We start from the raw sequence: 21,012 nt of genomic DNA, 5'->3' as shown, positions 1-21,012 counted from the left end.
TCATCCTCCCTTGAGGTGCCTTCCTGAAGAGCTGCTCCCCTAGATCTTGATGTTCACCCCTGGCATATGTGTAGGCAGCTATCAAGTTACCTCTCAGTCTTCTCTTACTCAAACTGAACAGGCCCAGTTCCTGTAGTCTCTCCTCATAGGACCTAGCCTCCATGCCCTTAATGATACAGGTGGCACTTCTTTGTACCCTCTTGAGCTTATCCACATCCTTCTTGAAGTGCGGTCCCCAGAACTGGACACAGTACTCCAGCTGTGGCCTCACCAGTGCTGAATAGCGAGGCAGGAGCACCTTTCTGGATCTATTGGCAATGCACACCAGAATTCTCTTTGCTTCTCTGGGAACCTCATTACACTGTTGGCTCATGTTCATCTTCTGGTTGATTGTGACCCCCAGGTCTTGCTCACATGCTATTTCAGTCAGTGCACCACTACTCCCTGTGTAGTTATGGTGAAGGCTCTTCCTATCCAGATGAAGGACCCTGCACTTCTCCCTGTTAAACCTCATCTGATTCTGTTCCACCCATAAATCCAATTTGTGAAGGTTGTCCTAGATCTTTACGCTATCCTCTGATATGCCTGCATTTCCCCACAGCTTGGTATTATCTGCAAACTTAATCACTGAGCTCTCCACCCCTCCATCCAAGTCATTAATAAATATGTACAGGTCCAAGCACCCTGAGGGACACCACTGGAGCTGGTCCTTCAGAATGAGAGCATCCCATTGATTACAACTCTCTGGAAGCAGCTTCTAAGCCAGTTGTCCACCTACCTCACCGTAGACTGGTCCAGCTCAGTACCCTCTAGTTTGGTTGAGAGAATCCCATGGGAAACAGAATCAAAGGATTTACTGAAGTCTAAGTAGATGACATCAACCTTGTGTCCCTCGTCCAGATGGTTAGTTATCTGGTCATAGAAGAACACTAAGTTTGTCAGGCATGATCTATCCTTGACAAAAATGTGTTGGTTGCTTCTTAATACCCCGTCAGTTACCAGCTTGTGATTGATGGCATCCTTAACATGTTTTTCAAAAAGTTTATCCAGGACTGAAGTCACACTGACCGGTCTATATTTTGTAGGGTCATCCCTCTTCCCTTTCATTATCTGTCATTAGGTTGCTTCCCCCATTCAGTAAGGGACCCACACTTTCCCTTACCTTCCTCCTGTTGCTAACATACTTGTAGAAACCCTTCATGTCCCTTGCTAGCTGCAACTCCAATTGCACGTTGGCCTTCCTGACTTCATCCCTGGATGCCCAAGCAATATTCTTATACTTGTCCCAAGTTGTTTGTCCAAGCTTCCACTTCTTGTAAGCTTCCCTTTTTGTTTTTAATCTCAACAAAGAGTTCTCTGCTAAGCTAGTCACTTGCCACATTTGCTATTCTTCCTGCACATTTGGATGGTTTGTTCCTGTGCCCTCAGTAATGGTTCTTTAAAATACAACCAGGTCTCCTGGACTCCTTTCCCCCTCAGACTGGCCTCCCAGGGGATCCTGCCCATAAGTTCCCTGAGGGAGCCAAAGTTTGCTTTTCTGAAGTCCAGAGTCCTTACTTTGCTCTCTCCTTTCTTCCTTTGTCATGATCCTGAACTCAATCATCTTGTGATCATTGCTGCCCAACTTGCCATCCACTTATACATCCCCCACCAATTCTTCCCTGTGTGTGAGCATTAGGTCAAGAAGAACATGGTCTCTAGTTGATCTCTCCAACATTTGTACGAGGAAATTGTCTCCAACACTATCCAAAAACTTCCTGGATTGCCCTCCAGCAAATGTCAGGGTGATTGAAGTACCCCATGAGAGCCATGGCCTGTGATCTGCAAACTTCCACTAATTGTCTGAAGAAAGCCTCATCTACCTCATTCTCCTGGTCTCGTGGTCTATAGCAGACACCAACCATGACATCACCCTTGTTGATCTCCCCTCTAACCTTAACCCAGGGACTTTCAACAGGCCTATCTCCAGTTTCATGCTGGAGCTCTGAGCAATCATAAGAGATCTTTTACATACAGCACAACTCCTCTTCTTCTCCTCTGCCTGTTTTTCCTGAAGAGTTTGTATGTATTTTAGTACCATGACAGTACTCTAGCCATGCAACCTATCCCACCAAGTCTCCTTTTGATACAGTCTCCCACAACCTTCTCAGAAGCAAACTAAGGAAGTCTGGGTTAGATAAATAGACTAAGGTGAATAGAAACAGCCTGAATCATTATGCTCAAAGGGTAGTAATCAATGGCTCAATGACTACTTGGCAGCCAGCATCAAGTGGAGTGATGCAGGGGTCAGTGCTGGGGCTGGCTTTGTTCAGTATCTTCATCAGTGATTTGGAAGATGGGATGGAGTACGTCTTCATCAAGTTTGCAGATGACACCAAGATGGCAGAAGTAGTAGATACTCTGGAGTATAGGCTAGGAGTTAGACAGACCTAGACAAATTGTGCAAAGTCCTGAGTTTAGGATGGAGCAATCCCATGCTCTAGTACAGACTGGGGACTAATTTGCTAAGCAGCAGCTATGCACAAAAGGACCTGGGGGTCACAATGGACAATAAGCTGAATATGATGTAACAGTGTGCCCTTGTTGAGAAGAAGACTAACATAGTAGGCTGTATTAGTAGGAGTGTTGCCAGCAGATCAAAGGAAATTATTATTCTCCTGTTTGGCTTTGGTGAGGTCACATCTAGAGTACTATGTCCAGTTTTGGGTCCCCCACTACAGAAAGGAAGCGGACAAATTGGAGAGATTTTAGCAGAGGGCAACAAAGCTGGTTAGGAGGCAGGGGCATATGAAGAAAGGCTGAGGGAACTGGGCTTCTTTAGACCGGAGAAGAGATGACTGAGAGGGGATTTAATAACACCCTTCAATTACTTGAAGGGTGGCAACTAACCTACAACTAGCCTACAACTTCAGTTATCTCAGTGGTGGCAGATAGCAGGACAAGGAGCAATGGTCCCAAGGTGAGGCAAAGGAAGTTTAGATTAGATTTTAAGAAAAACTTTCTCACTAGGAGGGTAGTAAAGCAGTGAACAAGGGTATCAAGAAAGGCTGTGAAATCTCCATCCTTGGAGGTTTTTAAGACATGGCTAGACAAAGGCTTGACTGGGATTGATATAGGTGGAGATCACAGGCGACTGGTGGGGGGGGCATGTGCTCCTCCCCCCGAGATTGGCCCTTGACTCAGCACTGCTCAGGAAGGCAAACCACAGCCCTGTAGAGCCAGGTGGAGGGTCTGCAGCTCCTCCTACAGGGCCAGCGGTTGCTGCAGTTGAGGTTTGGGGCCACCCCCCCTGCCCAGGGAGTGGAGGTAGCTTTACCTGTGTTCTGGCCAGTGGTCCACAGTTTGTCAGGCTGGTCTCTTCCAGTGGAGCAGTTTTCAGTCTGCAATTGTGGCCCTCCCCAGACTCAGGAGGCACCAGTACCTCCTGCTGGAGATGGTCCTGCTCTGAGCAGGGTTTTGGACTCAATGAGTTTCTGAGATTCCTTCCAACCCTAATTTTCTATGATTCTATCATTTCTAAAACTCTGAAACCTGCTGGAAATGACATACTGCTTTTATTATAAGGTGTTGTTATTACTCTGTGGCTGTACTACGCTCTGCTGTCTAGGCTTAAACTTATTCACTGTTTGTCCTCCTTGCATCTGCTGCCATTTTAAAATTTTAAAACTGCTGCCAGTTTGTTCTCTCTGCATCTGCTGTCATTATTTTCTCTCTGGGGCTAGATAAAACTATTGAATGTCATCCAAAGTGTCTTGCAGAGTACAAGCCAACTTTAGCAATCAGGCTGGATCCTTTCTTATATCCTTGATGCTCAGGGCTATTCTTCCTTCTCATTTGCCACACAGGTGCTTTGCTTACTTCATTCCACACTAAGGATTCAGACCCCTGGAGAAGCTGCATCTTCCTATACCCTGCTCCATTATGCATAGATGATAGATAGATAGCAGAAGATACTGAATAATATGTTAAATGATCTGAAAAACAAGCTTCACTTGGTGATTGCCTGCTGTTTTACACACAGTGAAAAGTTCAACCCTGAGAAAATGCACTGGGCTGATCACATTAAGAAGTGTGAGATTACTTGCCTTATCATTACATACTTTGAACTCATACTTGCTTGGAAATGAATTTGTGTTGGTTATATTTTAAACTTGGAAAGCAATACAGAAAATGCTGTCTGCATGAAGTCACACACTGTAAAATATACTATGTCTCCAGAGAGAACATGTTTCAGTTATGTCTACAATAGTGTCAGCTGAGTGCCTGAAAAATTTAATCCCTGCTCTTTTCTCAGACACATTGGTTCAAATCTTGACTTAACCAAAATGACTGGAAATCTGATGGGAATGGTTTGTGTCTGCTAAGCATTTTATACAATACAACCTTGGTTGGTTTAGCTCTGTTCTTAGAGGAATTTAGTCTAAATCACTTCCCTGCCCTTAGCCAAGTGTGGGTTAACTCATTTTTATGGATACAACCTTACAAGGTACTGAGTTCTGTGGCATTTCTGTAGGCTCTGTCTGCGACCAGTCAATACACTCGATTAATAATCTTTGTAAGAAAGTTAATTTGACATTGACCAGTTTGTAGGAAAACATCCAACTAAGAGGTTTAGCAAATGCTAAAAGATATACATTACAAATATAGCTGAAACTGAATCACTTAGGTGATTATTCAGTCAGATGAGGTTGCTTGGGTAAAAGGAAGATAATGCAACTGAAGGAATATAATTTGTAAGATTAAATAAGACCATAAATATAAATGAAGGATGTATTATAGAAAAAGAAGTCATGGGGATAATACTGGATAATGATCTGACTCTGGATTTACATCAGCTCCAAAGAACATGAAGCCCACTTTTATTTTAGGATAAGTAAGTCTTAGTGGGTCCTGAAAGACATACTGAGCCTATTCCTCTGTTACCCTGCACTGGTTTAACTGCACGTAACTCCAGGTATTTTAGTGTATTTATTCCTAAATTGTATTAGTGTAAATGAGACCAGAATTAAATCTTAGAGGCCATGGTAATATATTAAATGTCCAGGTTCAGTATTTATTTACGCAGGCTGGGACCTGGAATATTATACTGACTGCCACTTTATCCCCTTTAAAATGGATACAAGGATGGAAGAGATTCAAGGATGGGCAACCAAAATGATCAAGGAATTTGAGAGTAAGCTGTCTAAAGAAAGCTTGAGGAAATTTCATTCATTTAGTCTGAAGAAGGTTGGGAGGCAGGGCATGGATGGACACATCAAGCTCTTACATTTATTTGAAGGGTATAAATAAAAGGGCATGTAATTATTTGGGATTAGGACAGAAGTGTAATGAGAGTAATAATAAATTAGAAAACATTGTGGTTAAATCCAGGGGAGAAGGAGATGTATTTGGGCTGTATAAGAGTTGCTCAATCCCATCTCTTGGATCCCTTCCAACTTACATGGAGAAAAGATAAGGGAGAGTCCTCCACTGGAGGTTGTGGCTGACCTAGCTGAGCTAAATTGGCATAAATATGTGCCACTGCTACTTGTCCCTGGGGAAATGCACATTCCTGCTTGGGGGGACACATCCTAAAGGTGCTCAGCCCATGCCATGTTTATGCCTAGTACTGTGTGCCAGTTGCAAGATTATGGGACTGAAACACTTAATTTACTAATCAACCCAGATGAATACCTAAAATTGATAATCAGACCTGAGACCTCAATTGTACTGCTCACAGAATAAGAACATTGCTCAATAGTGTTGTTCACTCAGTTGTCAGCTGAGTGGCCCAGAGCAGCACCACAAAGACAACAAGGCCCAGTTACTATGAAATATACACTTTTTAAGGATGTGCACCTTGTGTGAAATTTGAAGACAGCAAAGTGTAGAAAATAAACTATCCTGATGAGGAGCAGGCCAGGGGACAGGGTACTTCATTTCTGAAGATTTGTTGTCTCAGCTAAACAATAACAATGACTCTTTCTCTTCTGCCCTACAGAGCAGAAAAAAAATTTTTTTTGTGCTGCTAATCCTTTTCTGTTTTAAAATACCAGGGTGATAAGAGCCATCTGAAAGCTAAAGGCTCTCAGACCTTGGAGGGATATAAATTCATTCAAAATGTTTAATCACTATTGCAGCTCTCTGCTCTTGCTAACAGCCATAGTGTTCCAGAATTTGTGCAAATAAGATCCAAGGTTTGATGAAGTAGTTTAGCTTTTTGACAAAATGGCCATGTCATGATTGTTCATGTTCATGTTCATATTCAGGTATTTACTAAAAATGCTCTTTGCATTTAATGCAGGGGCGGGCAATTATTTCAGGTGGAGGACTGCTTACCCAGTTTTGGTAGGCTGTCAAGGGCTGCATGGGTAGCTCTGCCCCTTGACAGGTGCCCCGCCCCCTGATCGGTGCCCCGCCCTCTGATCACCATCTTGGGACTAATGTCCCAATGTCTTAGGACCAATGTCCCAGGGCCAGCACTGGTGGGGTCTAAAGTGGGGCACAGGCTGGCAGGGGTCTGTGGAGCCAGGCTGGGCTGCACCAGCAGGGAGAGGTGGGGAGCTGGCCCATGTTTATAGAGACCCTGATGGCTGGAACCTCGCACTTCTGCCACCCTGCTCTGGGCCCTGCCAGCACTGGCCCCAGGACACCAGTGTGGAACCCGTGTTCCCGCTGGCTCCCACACCTGTTCACTCTCAGTGCCCCTGAGCCCCTACCTCCTGCTCGCCGGCAGGGAAGAAGCTAGTGCTGAGTGTGGGGAAAAGTGGCCCCTCACCTGCCCCATTGCCAGTGCTTCCTGCTGCAGCTCACCCATCAAGGCTGCACTCAGTGTCAGCAGCTGTGCTCCTCCCCCCCCCCCAACTTGCCATGCTGGGCAGCTTTTGTTGCTGCTGCCCACCTGGAGCTTGCGCGTTGGGCAGCCCACAGGCAGCAGTGGCAAACACTGCCCAGTGCAGCAAGTGCTGGGGCCACAGCTGCTGTCACCACGCACAGCCCTGATGGGTGAACCCAGAGCTGGCGCGGGGCCCAGGCTGGCAGTGGGGCCAGATTACAAGCTGGTGCTAAGCGCGGGGGGAGAAAAGGGGCCCTTCGCCCACTCCATGCCCAGTGCCCCATGCTGCAGCTGCTCACAGCCCTCTTGGGGCTGCCTGTGCCTGCTCAGGACAGCCCCACATGGGCTGCAAGTGGCTGCAGTAGGGAGCATTGGCCACAGGGTGGGGGAAGGGCTGCTTTCCTCCATGCGGGGAAAGAGCAGGGAAGGAGTCCAGGGAAAAGCTGAGCAGACACAGGCAGCCCCAGGCAGGCTGCAAGCAGCTTCAGCATCGGGCACTGGCCACGGGGCAAGTGGGGGGCTGCTTTTCCCTGCACTCAGCTATTCCCTGGGCCACATTTCCCTGGGTTCCTTCCCTGCCCGGGGTCCTCCCCTGCCCTTCCCCCCCCACACCTGAGATTCTGGTGTGGGCAGCCATGTGGTTGTCTAGGGCTTCTGACTGAGGGAGTGGGGCCAGGTGGGCCCTGCTGTTGTGGGAGCCCACCAGGCTTCCCCTGTGTCCTACTGCCCCTGGTTGCTGTCATTTTTGACAGGAACCAAGGAGAGATAACTATTAATTTTGTAAATTTTTTAGGGGCCCTGCGGGCTGGATAGAATGGCCTTGCAGGCCGTATCCCACCCATGGGCTGTATTTTGCCCAGCCCTGATTTAATGGAGGACTTGAGATTTCAAGAACAAGAGGAAAGTATTTAATGTGTTTTATACTTTGGCATATTTGATTTTTATCTTAAGTAAGTATCATTACTGTATTCTCCTGTGAATCTGTTCTGCAAACATTATGCTCTCAAATAGTAAAACCAATGTGTAAGGTAAATGAATTATGAATAAATAAAGGTTTCCCAAACCACCCCAGCAGCATGTGACAAAATATAGAGAATGCTTGTTCTAAAGGCTAATGTTGACAGAGGGTGCATGATACGGTGAAGTATCCAGCAGACTCCTTTTATCTCCATAGTCACGCTGTATTTATCTGTAAACATACTGCAGTGGGCAAAGACAACTGCAGTGACTCAAGTTAACTTCACAGTTGCCTCCTGATATATCACAACAAATCATTCAGTAATCCTGCTGAGTAAAGTGTAATTATCATGCAATATCCTATGCTGTTGTGGCACTTCAGGAATAGACTCATTGGGTCAAATGCCAAAATGTTTGGAAGCAAGTATTGGTCTTTGTGGTCACATTACTTACAGTACACACAGGGTAAATCTACACAAAATGCTAGAAGTGCAGTAGACTAATCCCACTGCGCATTAGCAAAATCTGTGCTAATGCCCTAATGCAGTAGAATTAGTAGAATTAGTCTACTGTGTGTTTGCATCACCTAAAAGATGTGAGCTGGTACTACTTACAGGTACTAACTTAATGTTTTGTGATTGTGGCATATTAATGAATGTGTAGACATGCCCACAGACAACCACCCTCTGGCCCCCTCTGTCTACATGAAGAAAAATGCATGTAGCCACTTATGTGGGGTCCCATTAGAATTTATCCTCACAGAGTATCTACTTGTAACCAATGAGAAACTGAACCTCAGAGGAAGTGCCACTTGCTCAAAAGCGTGCAAAAACATCTGTGTAAGAACCAAGGCGTAACTAGTAATTTTGGCAGCTGATGCAGGAGTTGGGGTAGAAGGTTGAGCATTGGAGAGTAGGTGCAGAGGGTGGGGAAATATGCTGAACACTGTGTAGTATGAATTTTTGCATATTAGTTATTATGCTTAAATGACCATACTTGTTCCCTGCTTGACATGAGTAGATAGACTTCGTATCTCCTCTAAGCCCTGTGTATGTGAGTGAGAGGGTGGATGGTGAAAGAATGGTAACTATTTAATTGAAGAAGATTTAATTGATTGTGTAAGCAACAAGACATCAATGTCTAAATTACCAGACAGTTAATTAATGGATGGCTGAAGAACTCACCTGTGATCAGGTGCAAAGAAGGTAGTGAGAAGAAGGAATTTTACATATCCAGCTATTTGAACTACATAAAGCTTCAAGGACACAATGCTTCAAGGCAGAGATACCAACGGAGATACCAACTTTACTGGAATGACCTCATTGGAGATACTGACTTTACTGGAATGATCTCAATTTAAGATAACCAGAAAAAACAACCTTGAACAGCATGGAAAACCCCAATGCTGAACAAAGACCTAAAATCCCTATAGAAGTGAGATGCAGACAAGCCAAGATGGGGAATCCATACTTTGCAGCCTCCTGGAGCACAGGCTGTGTTCCTCCACTGCTTCCATTACCCTCAATGAGTCTGGATTAGCCATCCAGTGCTAACATTGAGTAACTTCTGCTGGTAACTATAACATCTTACTGAAGTGGTTTTGTCTGTATGTCTGTCTATGTCTATTTGTAGGTATGCTTGTATATGTCTGTTTGTATGACTGGTGTGTCCCAGCTTATGTGCCTGCTACATGTAATCAATAAATACAGCCTTTTGCCTAATCCCCCTTTATAAGTTCTCACTCTTGATTTGAGCAATTGGCAATTTAAAGTAACACTGGACTATGCACACAGGACAGGGCACTATTGCTGAAGCATGGGGCTTCCATTTTAGCCCCCGCTTTAAATTGGTGCTTAGGGCTGGTGTCCCAGTCATTAACCCCGAGTTAGAGTTTGCTTGTCTGAACTGTATATTGAATCCAGGTCTCTGTTCACTGCATGAACCACAAGACCCCCTTTCTACCCTATCCCATCTCCTGTTTTCCTGCTATCAACACTACTATGCAGGCACATATCAAGTGGAGGGTCCTATATATAACCACTTGAGCTGATGGTCATAGATTCTTATAGGTGGCTTGTCATGAGTGACAAGTACTGGTTACTGATTAGAGATTCAAATGTGAGGTCTCTATGTTGCCATTCAAAGCCCTTTGTATGTTTTGCTGTAACCTCTTTGAAATAAAGTCTTTCCTTTGAGATTATGGCTTCATACGACAGCCTTAGAATCATAGAAAATTAGGGTTGGAAGAGACCTCAGGAGGTCATCTAGTCCAACTCCCTGCTCAAAGCAGGATCATTCCCAACTAGATTACTTTACTACCCTCCGAGTGACAAGGTTTTTCCTAATATCTAACCTTGCTGCAAATTGAGATTATTGCTCCTCATTCTGTCATCTGCCACCACTGAAAACTTCCTCTTTGGAACTACTCTTTAGGGAGCTAAAGGCTGCTATGAATATCCCCTCTAAGTCTTCTCTGTTGAGGATTAAATAAACCCAGTTCCCTCAGCCTCCCCTCATAAGTCATGTGCCCCAGCCCCCTAACCATTTTTGTTGCCCTCTGCTGAACACTCTCCAATTTGTACACATCCTTTCTGTAGTGGGGACCTGAAACTGGACACAGTACTCCAGATGTGGCCTCCCCAGTGCTGAATAGAGGGGAAGAATCACTTCCCTTGATCTGCTGGCAACACCCCTACTAATACAGCCCAGTATTCTTCGCAAAAAGGGCACATTGCTGGCTTATATTTAGCTTATTGTCTACTGTAACTCCCAGGTCCTTTTCTGCAGAGCTGCTGCTTAGCTAGTCGGCCCACAACCTGTATGAGTGCATGGGATTGTTTCATCCTATGTACAGGACTTTGCACTTGTCCTTATTGAACCTCATGAAATTTCTTTTGGTCCAATTCTCTAATATGTCTAGGTCTCTCTGAATCCTAGCTCTACCCTCCAGCATATCTACTACGCTTCCCAGGTTGGTGTAATATGGAAACTTGCTTCGTTCCACTTTAAGAAAGAAAATGAGAATTGTTTGGCAAGTTGCAACCATAGGAGACTATAGAATCTGGTCCCCAGAACATTACTAATTTATAACCTCTATACCTCACCAATTTCAGAACTAAAATTCAAAATTTATTATTAAAAGTTAATAAAAATTACCAATAAAATCTAGCCAATCACTCATATCTATGAGGCAGGGAAGAGTGATTGTTATCATTCCTTTTAAAACTCGTAAAGATTTCTGATATAGCAGACATGGGTGTGATTAAAAAATGATGGATAGGTAGTTGGCCCAATTCTTTTGGCTTCCATGGGAGTTGGTTATTTGTAGACTAGGGAAAATGAGGCTTTAGATTACTGTCAAGAAGAGTGATAGCTTTTATACCAAAATTTAAAGGGTAGTTTAGGATAGATGAATACTCCAGTAAGAATATTGTAAAATACCTTCAAGAAAAGCCAAACTTTTTGCAAGCCAAATGGATTAAATGAAAGAGAGTAAGTTTAGGAGGACAAAGAAAGAGCATTTTTCCCTGCCACATTGGCCATTTATCCTCATTTATATCCCCATTAAGCAGAAGTTCTGACAGAAATTATCAAAGTTTCTCTTTAAAAAGACACTATTGTTTTAGATGCAATTATTGCAGTAAAATGTAATAACCTTACATAAAATTGTTTCATTCTTGCTACAATTCCGTTGACTTCAGTGGAATCTTAACAATGTCAGGGCACAGCATTTCTGTATTACTGGTAATCAAGAAGAGCCTCTGGGTACTGATATTCAATGAAAAAAGAGTTACTGTGAACTGAAACAAGATTTTCCCCCTCTGCATTTCAGGTATAATTTATTCTTGATGTAGATTTTATTAAAAATAAAATGACTCAAGTGTACATAGATAAATCTAAATATTGACATATTCAAAATATTTCAGTTCTGTTGGAATCATCTGAAATTTTCTTGCTCACTGTTACCCAATGCTTGGATGTTACAGTGGCTTATGGTGATAGTTTATATAACTGAAAAGTATTTAAAACATTGTGTTGTAATTTGTCTGGGAGTAAAAAGTGCAAAATTATGCATCTCACTGAACCTGGTTGATTTCAGTTCAGCCTGTAATGCTTGGTTTTTCACCCTTTTCAAGAACATCATGCTGAACTCCCCATTATTGTAAACTTTAGGTGGAAAGAGAAAGAGATCAACAAATAGAGTTATAGATCTGCTGCCTGGTTTAGCACCAACTCCCACCTATTTCTTCCGGCACTCCCAGAAAAACAGCAACTCATAAGCTTGATTAGAAAGGTCAGATTGTATATTCCCTTACCACTTTACGTTCTCACATACAGCACACATTTTGCACCAAAACCAGGTGCTGAAAATTGTCTGAGAAAAACATGGTAAGAACCATGTCTGCCAGTTATGGGCAAAAGGGAAAATAAAAATTGCATGCAACTCACAGGAAGCAGAACCGTGAGCAGGCACAGCTCCCTAGCTGCTGCTAATCGGTGGGCATATCTACACATGTGCATTTACTGCACAGTAACCACAATTGCTGCACAGTACAGGTGCACTTCTACATGTGTACACCCATACTGCGCAGTAAATATGATGACTTATAGTGACTTGAGTGTAAATTTGATACCTGTATCCTGCAAGTATCAGATTTATGCCCAATTAGTTACTGTACAGTAACACATGTGTAGATGCCTTACTGCTCAGTCACACTGGATTAACTTCAGTCCCAAGTCAGTCCACATACACTGTTAATGTACTTTAATGACTGCACATGTAGATGCTGGACTATTCCTACCAACTGCACAGTAATTTACTGAGCAGTAAATTTAAGCCAGCGTAAATGCATCTGTAGACACACCCAGTAGGTATGTCTACACAACACATTTACTGAGAAGTAGACAAATTAGCACCATAAATGTCTCAGTCTCTACATGTGTGGCCCTATTAGGCTGCTGGAAATTAATAAACTACATAGCAAGGTAGTACTTGAAAATACAAGTACTACCTTGCTGAAGCTTTTGTTTGCACAGCAATATACATGTAGATGCTGATAGGGTTGGCTGGGGCAGGAGGGTGTTTCAGTGCAGGGGGTGCATGCTGGCTAGCCCGTCATTGGAGCACCCTTGTGCTCCAGCTAGCTCCTCCACAACACACTGAGGCAGCCCTGGGTTGGCTGACTGACTCTGTTCCCAATGCCAGCTGGGGCTGTTCTGACCTGGCTCAGCGTGCTGCAGTCCCAGGTGCATGTGTAATTGTGATGCCTGGGTACAATAAGCTTTGGTGCAATATGTGCCGAAGTTTATTGCTTCTCCTTAATATGCACATATAGATGTACCCAATCACTTACTACAAAAAAAGATTTTTTTTTCTCATTCTGTCTTTCTGAAACAAGGTATACTTTTGCATGTTGTATTGCATTAACATGTTGTATGTGAGAACATATATATATAACTGAAGGTGAATTCATTTCCAATGAAATGGTTGTTTAAGAAATAGCATTTTTTATAGGAAGAAAGTAGCTGTAAGATGGAAAATGCTGAGAAAATTCAAGCGTTTTTTTATTTGCACTCTACAGCTATGTCCCCATGAGCACGCACTTGTGGTTTGTGGCACCACAAATCACGCACACTGCACATATTCATCATGCTGCTAATTTGCAGTGTGGTGGGTTTTTTTGACACTGGGACATCTGTGCCAAAAAACTGCCAAAAAATAGTGGTGCGGTACATATGGCTGCAGCGTGCGCCATCCAAAACTGGAACCTGGCTATTCAGAGCCACTCTCTGGCTGCCAGCAAGGCTCTGCGTGCCTTCATAGCCACAGCTGTAGCCCTGTGACACTCCCTGGATCTCAGGTAAGGCTGCTGGGGCCAACCCAGGTGGAAATATGTTCCACTGCTATTTGTCCCCAGAAAAACTCAGGTGCGTACTTGTGGGGACACGCCCTATTGTTCTGAGGAAATTTCTGGCCTCCTGCTTCAAATGGGATTTAGTAAACCTGGGTTTGGGTTTAATGAAAAAATAAAACCCTACTAAGATTTACAGCTTCGTACCAGTTATAGTGTTAAGTTTCCTATCTTGGTGTTATCTTCTGAATGAGGAAGCTGCCCATGTTCTATCATATTAATTCCTTCTGGTTGTCACAGGTGCTGCAAGTGAACATGTAATAGTGGGAACACGGCTGGCTGTGCCACTGCTCTTTAGCCTGTGCAGCGTATACTGTTTTTACCAGCTGGTGGACTCAGGGCTGAAGATGTGCTTTTAGCACAATGCCAGGATTATCCTTTATCTTGTGAAAATTCCCCACCAAAATGCTGACTTATAATTTATATTTCTTTGCTCCAGAAGAGTTTCCTTACTTTCATGGTTCCTACTTAAGGCCTTCACTGCCCCTGTGTACAATATGAGAGGTGTACATGTAAGACACAAAACTATGTGCCAGATTAATGGCAAATCAAACCTTTCAGAATGAAGCAGGATTTTTAGCTTCATATTCTAACCTGACCCAATATCAAATTTGGACCCTTCTGTAAATTAAATTTCCTCACAATAGACATTTGAGGTGACACCAATATGATAGGTTGAGTCTGTTGGTCAGAGCTAAGCTTGTTTCTTCAAATATGATGCATGTGATTTATATTTAGCCAAATTTGCTTTTAGAATATGTTTCCTAAATTTTGAACCAGTGGTTTTCATAATCTCTTATGTTAACTTTGAAATTCTAATGACAATAATTAAAATTAAAAATGTACATCTAGAAGCAAAAGTGCACTGTGAAGTCCTTTAACATGTACTGGAATGTTTCTTGCAAATAAAACCCTCAATATTTTTTTCAACTGGTTTTATTTTCAACTGGGAATAGAAAGGGTTCATTTACAATATTCATTTGCAATTGAAGCAAAAAGGAAGAGGGGGATGACTTTGGATCTTTTATTGGAAATATCTTTTAGGAAGAACTTTTAATCAAGTACAAGAAAGGTAATAATGTATTCTGATACCCACTAATATTATAAGTGGGGCACTTGAGTGTGAATTTCTTCCTTTGAGTGATACCACTGTACTCCAGCTAAGCTAATTCTTTGGGGCTGTTTGTACTTTGGCATGTGTGCAAAATGAAGAATAATGTAATACAAACATTTCCTAGAGTATATGGCACGTGCTGGGTAACACTCCTAGTAAAGTCAGTGTGCTTAGATACTGCCTTTGGACAGGTGCAACATACTAAGGAGAATTACGTAAGAGCCTATAGGGGTGTGGACACGTAATAATTGAATTGTTCCTAAATGTCACTGATTGAGATCCAGTTCACAATTGTTGTGGGTCATAAGTTTGTACACATCTAGAGCCCTAGCATTCTGGGTAGAACAGCTGCCTTTTAGACCCTGAAGTGCTGTGCCTTAGACACCAGGATCCAGGATTTTGTAAATGGGGTACAAGATCAGCAGCTGATGCTTCAGGGGTGGCTACACTCCCTGCTCTGACATCCTCCTGCTCCCCGCATCCCCCGCTCCTCCCATTTCTCTGAAGTCATGGAATCAACAAAGAATTTTCCTTCGCACCCCTGAGCCCTGCAGTTCTTGGTGCCTCCTCCCTTCCCTTCCATGCTCAGTGCCATGTCCCCTCCCCTCCCATGTCCCTCCTTCCTTGGCTGACCTGGGGGCAGGGTAGCTGAAGAGCCACTCTTGATCCACTTCAGCTGGGCAGTGTAGGGAGCCGAGCCCAAGAGACTTGGTCTGCACCACTGCACTCCTTTGGATCCACCACTGGCTACCAGGGACTGGGAGAAAGTACCGCACTAGACAAGAAGGAGCAGGAATGCCCCCAGCCAGCATTCCTCCCAATGGCAGAGTGAAGGGAAATGCTTGCAACCAGCTTTGGGGGCACCAGGGAGCAGGTGACCTTTGGCTGGGGGCATTTTTACTTTTCTGCTTTTTCATCTCTCCTAAACATGAGTTCAGTAAAGTAGCTTGCAAATGACAGAAATCTGCAATGTGCTTCCCTGACTTGGGATACCTAGATTGGAGAGCTCCCTTGACCTATGTTTTTGGGTTCCCTGGGGCTAGGTGGGATGGCGTGATGAGGGGCTACAGTCAAGTAGGGAATGAGGGCACAGTGGATTATTAGAGAGATAGCTTTTATTGTACAAACAGTGCAAGGGAAGCCACTGTAAAAAGTGCCAGCAAAAAGGGAAGAGAAGCAACAGTAGGATTCTGGCTGCATATCGGGGTGGGCAGTTGCAGCAGGGGAGAGAGGGATGAGGAGTGATGCATAATGAGATGCCTGGAGAACTGACCAGAACTGAGTCATGAAATGCATAACACATACCTGGTTTACAGTGTACCTTATTTTCTAGGTACACTTTGAACCTAGAAACACTTTAAGCTATTCCAGGCAGCTTAAAACCAGTTTAAAACACTGTTATATCTGTTCATTTCAAGTTTGAACTGCATATAAACCTGTTTCTAGTATTACCTGTGTCCAAACCCTATAAAAGATTGGGACCAGAAATTCTTCCTGTTCTTGTGGATACAAGATGTAGGACAATATCAAATATCCCACTTAAAAGAGTTGATCAGTATTCTGACATCTGAGAAAAAGCAACTAAACAACAAACTGTCAGGAGAATAGAATAATTAAAATTGTGGAGATAACATCAAATGCATTTAAAATGAGTCAACTGAACACAGGCAGGGATGATGGAGTCTGCCAAGTGATAAAGCCAGAAATGTTTTGGTCTAAAATTAAATATTCATTGTTGTTGAATATTTTTATGCATAATTAAAAGAGGAAAGGCCTGTGGGAGGGGAAGCTAGGAGGGTTTGTGTACTGTTTTTCTAAATCTCCAGAGGTGTAATTATGTAGGTGGGCACCCATGACAGCTGCCACACACACAGGCAGCAGTAACTTCTGGTTGTTGCTGCTGGTGGTTTAACTGAGCAGCTGTGGCAGTAGCCATTTTTTCCTGCTCCCTCTTGTCTAGTGCGGTTGCCCTACCCACTGCAAATCTCTATCACAATTTCAGGTTTGGTCCTATGTGAATACTGTGCGGTGAAGAAGTAGAAAAAGAGAGAGACACGATGTACCCTTAGGAATTATATGTTGCTTCTTATTTTAATAAGGTTCCTAATTCAGCATGTGAAGAAAGCACTTCTACTGGGACTCTTTCCCATACTTACAGTTCAGTGTGCATTTGAGATGTGGTGATATATGCAACTATCTGCCTGGTCACCCATGCTGTATCTCTCTGCTTAGTCCCTACCTATGGGATGAATGTATATTAAGAATCACTTTCATGTTGCTGCAGAACAATATAAATCAATAACCCCTTCTCATAAGGCTTACTGTGTATAACACACCACCTTCTTGTGTGTGCCCAGTTTCCCACTGGCCTAGGAGTCTGCTGAGCTTTTAAGAAATAGCAGTAACAAGCTGAAACCTTCCACTTCAAATGAAGTTCTCAGCATGTTATTGATCTTTAGGAGTCCAGTCAGTCCCAACAGAGTGGGCAAAATAGCTCCAGAGTTACAGATGTCTGCTAATATGCTCTCAGTTGTAAGGTTCCTTCACAGGAAGTTACTTATAATGGTATACTACCAGACTCATGAAGCATGGTACCAGTGTAAAGCCACCAGCTTTGAAATTCATCCCTTTCTATCATTGACTGGCATGTGAACATTAACATTGAAGATGTGCGGAGTAAACTATTTATGAAATAAAATCAGTGGAGTAACAGAATTGTAAATTAGTTCAAGATTGCTCCTGTCAGGTGCTGAAAACTCTTTCCTAATCCAACAAAGCAGCTAAACATATGTTCAACTCTAAGTAAGTGAGATGATATCTTGCAATCAATAGGGCTATTTACATGTTCAAAGTTAAATACATGCATAGTTGTTTTGCTGGTTCAGGCCAGAATGCTTAGTATGCCAAATGTATATGTGTATGATCACATGTTTCTGCAGCTGATTAGCATCTACTTTTCTTGATCCTTCTGCCTCTTCAGCTTGAAATTCAGGGGAAAATTTGCTATTACTGTAATACGATTAAAGTGCTGAAAAATATTTAGACAGTGATTGTGTCTATATGAGACGCTTAATGCACAGTAGACTAATTCTACTGCACATTAGCATGTCACAGCAAAACCATGCTAATGCGCTAATGTACAGTAGAATTAGGCTACTGCACATTAAGCAACATGAAAAGACCATGCACCATTGCTACTGTGCATTAGCACTGGTACCGTGCATTTATGTAGTACCTCATATTAGAGGTACTAAACTTAATGTGCAGTAGCAACAGCGTAGTAATGCATGTGCAGATGCATCCAGTATGTATCTGTTTCACTGATCTCAACTTTGTTACCATTTGAGTGCATTCTATTGCTAACATAGACAATTAAAAAAGCCACTGCTGAGATTCTTCAATCTCAGCTCAATGGATGGCTGCATTTTAATGGAGAACATTTATCCTAGCCTGTAATTAAGTTTGGCAGTCTGAAATCATTTCTCTTTGCTCTGGAATCATGCTGTCTATCTTCAGTGTTTTAAAAGGCCTTTCTAATCATCAGTGTGCCTTGTTGCACTGTGAATACATACAGGGTGAATGGTGGTGTGGTACTGAATGTTTATGAGAATCACCCCACTGTATTTCTAGAAATTGTGCATGTGTCTGAAATCATCTTTCATGTTTTATAACACAATGCAAGCAGCTTTGCTAAAACAGAGATGAAGAGAACCAGAATTTCATATTCCTTTAGGTGAAGCAACCTCTTAAATTCCAGGTTTTAAATCATAGTCCATAGGCATAACACCTAACCTACCCTTTCCTCTTCCCCCAGCCCAATTCTTAATAGAGGGCTGTTGCTTGAAAAAATGTACAATGAGCTGAATTAGTTGGCAGAATGTAGGTACGTGCTATTATGGATTCCCTTGTGTCCAGAGGTAGATCCAAGGGGGTGCACTTGCAACCTCCTTTGATACCTGCTCCACTCAAACTTTAATACCAACTGCCTGAGAGGGGCAGCAGTATTTCTTTTCAGGCAGTGCTAAGAGTGAATTGACTTCATGGGCCATTATCATTTCCCTGGTTCCTGCTAAGCTTTTTCTACTCCACAGCTGTCATTAGCGTCACTCTGTCCTTTTCAATGGTCCTGATGTTCCACTATTCAAACAACCCTTTCTTATACAACTTTTTTTGCCTGATAGCCATTCCTGGTAGTGTCTCTCTGCTATTTCACAGACTTGCAGATGGTTTTTAGTTCTAGCTAAAAACCTTAATTCAGGCGTGTTAATATTAATTCAGGCACAAAATGACTGACAGTGAAGCACTATCAAGACACTCAAGAAGACTAGATTTTGTTTTATGAATCTGAATAAGAGATATATATTTAACTATAAGACTACAGGACTAATGACACACTACCTTTTGACTATTCTGACAATATGTTGCCTAGTTTGTTGTGTTTTTTCTAGATCTATTATATAATCTAGCAAATTAGTGCATATTCCAATAGTTAAAATTGCTTTTGCTTTAATCTTAAACTGAATATAGTGTTAGCTCCCTAGAATATTACTAAAGCTTCTAGTGTCTCTTTACCTGGAGAAACATGTGGTTTGTGCTACATGTGATGATGTACCACACCATCTGTAACTCCTTTTTCAAAATCCTAGATCTGTCTGTGCTTTTGGCTATATTTGAAACTTTAATGTGTGGGTGTGGGGAGGGAATTCTGTTTAAAATGACTTTTTGAGAACTGGCAATTTTAAAGGAGGCATTTTAAATAAGGGGAGTTCTACAAGCTTAGAAGAACATGTTTGAGTGACAGATTTTTCCCTAGGAAATAAGAAATGAAGCTTAAAGAGGTCTGCAAGCATTTGTAAGATTTCTTCTAACTGGCTGCCATCTTAACCTCTTTCATCAGCCAAAAATGGCTCCTGTGACCATTTTCCATATGTTGCTTCCAAATTTTACTTTAAAAATGTGGCACATTTAGGGGGCTCACAGAATCTAACAGCCTAGAAACCAAGAAATCCCAGAAAACACTTCTCAGCAGCAAATGTAACTCACCCATGAGTAAAATACACCATCTGGGCATACTTTTGAAACTTGAAAATTCTTGTTCTTGATTGAACAGAGGAGTTTTGGCTGTTGTCCCACTGTACTCAGTGCTCTAAGGACAGGGTAGTTACAGGGGAGGGTGACTCTGTGAATCAAAACTGGTTAAAAAAAGGTAAATATATTTTACCCCCCTCCAAAAAAAAAGTTTTTATTTTCTGATTTTGTTTTTTATGATAGTGAATTAAAGTATATTTTCAGCCTGGCAGTTTTGATTTTACTTCACTCTAAGTGTTTCTCTCTGTTTCTTGGAGCCACTCTAATTAAAGGCCCCTCCAACCAAGCACATGTAAAGACACCCCTAGAATTGCACATTGCTGGAAAACAGTGCTGGGAGTTAGTTGCCAGTGCTGGAGACAGGAGGCTGGGTTGGACAAACTATTTGTCTAGCTTAGTATGGCACTTATTGTGTTCTTATGCCTGGCCTGGAAAATATGTATGAATTGGCTCATTTTACAGAATTGCTGTAAACAAGAAGACAATCATATGGTGCCAGGTTTGGGGATGCTTGGCATTGTAGTACTTGCACACACATAGTTCATGGCTTGTCCAATCCCAGACTTAGAGGAAAGATAAAAAGAAAAAAATCAGCTGGATCTAGGAATTTTCCCTTTCATTCTCATTATTATATGTATCATATTCTATTTTCCTGTACTCTTGGAATATTGTTTAAATAAATGAGACAATTTACTACTTTATACACGTCCGCCGGTAATGTTTTCTGTGAAAGTCACATTATTTGGTTGAGGCTCAAGAGTATCAGGAGGTCTTGTGGCTTCAGAGCTAAGACTGTGTGATGAAAGACAAGCATTAATGTGCAGGGGTCAGAAGCAGCTGTAGCCTAATAGCTTCCCATGAAACCAGAAAATCCAAGGTAGGTTGCTGGGACTGTGCAGACAGTCAAATAGTTACTCATTTTGGGAGCTCTCTTAGGGTGCTGTGTTTTAAGTAAAAGAAATCACACCCTGATGAAAGGGCTTCTGTGACTTCAGTTTGCTGAAACAAGGGGACTTAAGATGTACAGTATTTAAACTCAAAGGCAAAGAGAATTTGAAATTCAGTTTGCTTTAATTGTGAAACTAGACAACTTTGGGAGCTGATTTGTTCGAGCTCTAAAGAAATTG

The sequence above is a fragment of the Crocodylus porosus genome, unplaced genomic scaffold (assembly GCF_001723895.1).
Source record: "Crocodylus porosus isolate Cpor-Errol unplaced genomic scaffold, CroPor_comp1, whole genome shotgun sequence".
NCBI classification, from domain to species: Eukaryota; Metazoa; Chordata; order Crocodylia; family Crocodylidae; genus Crocodylus; species Crocodylus porosus.
This window is presented reverse-complemented; position numbering follows the sequence as displayed.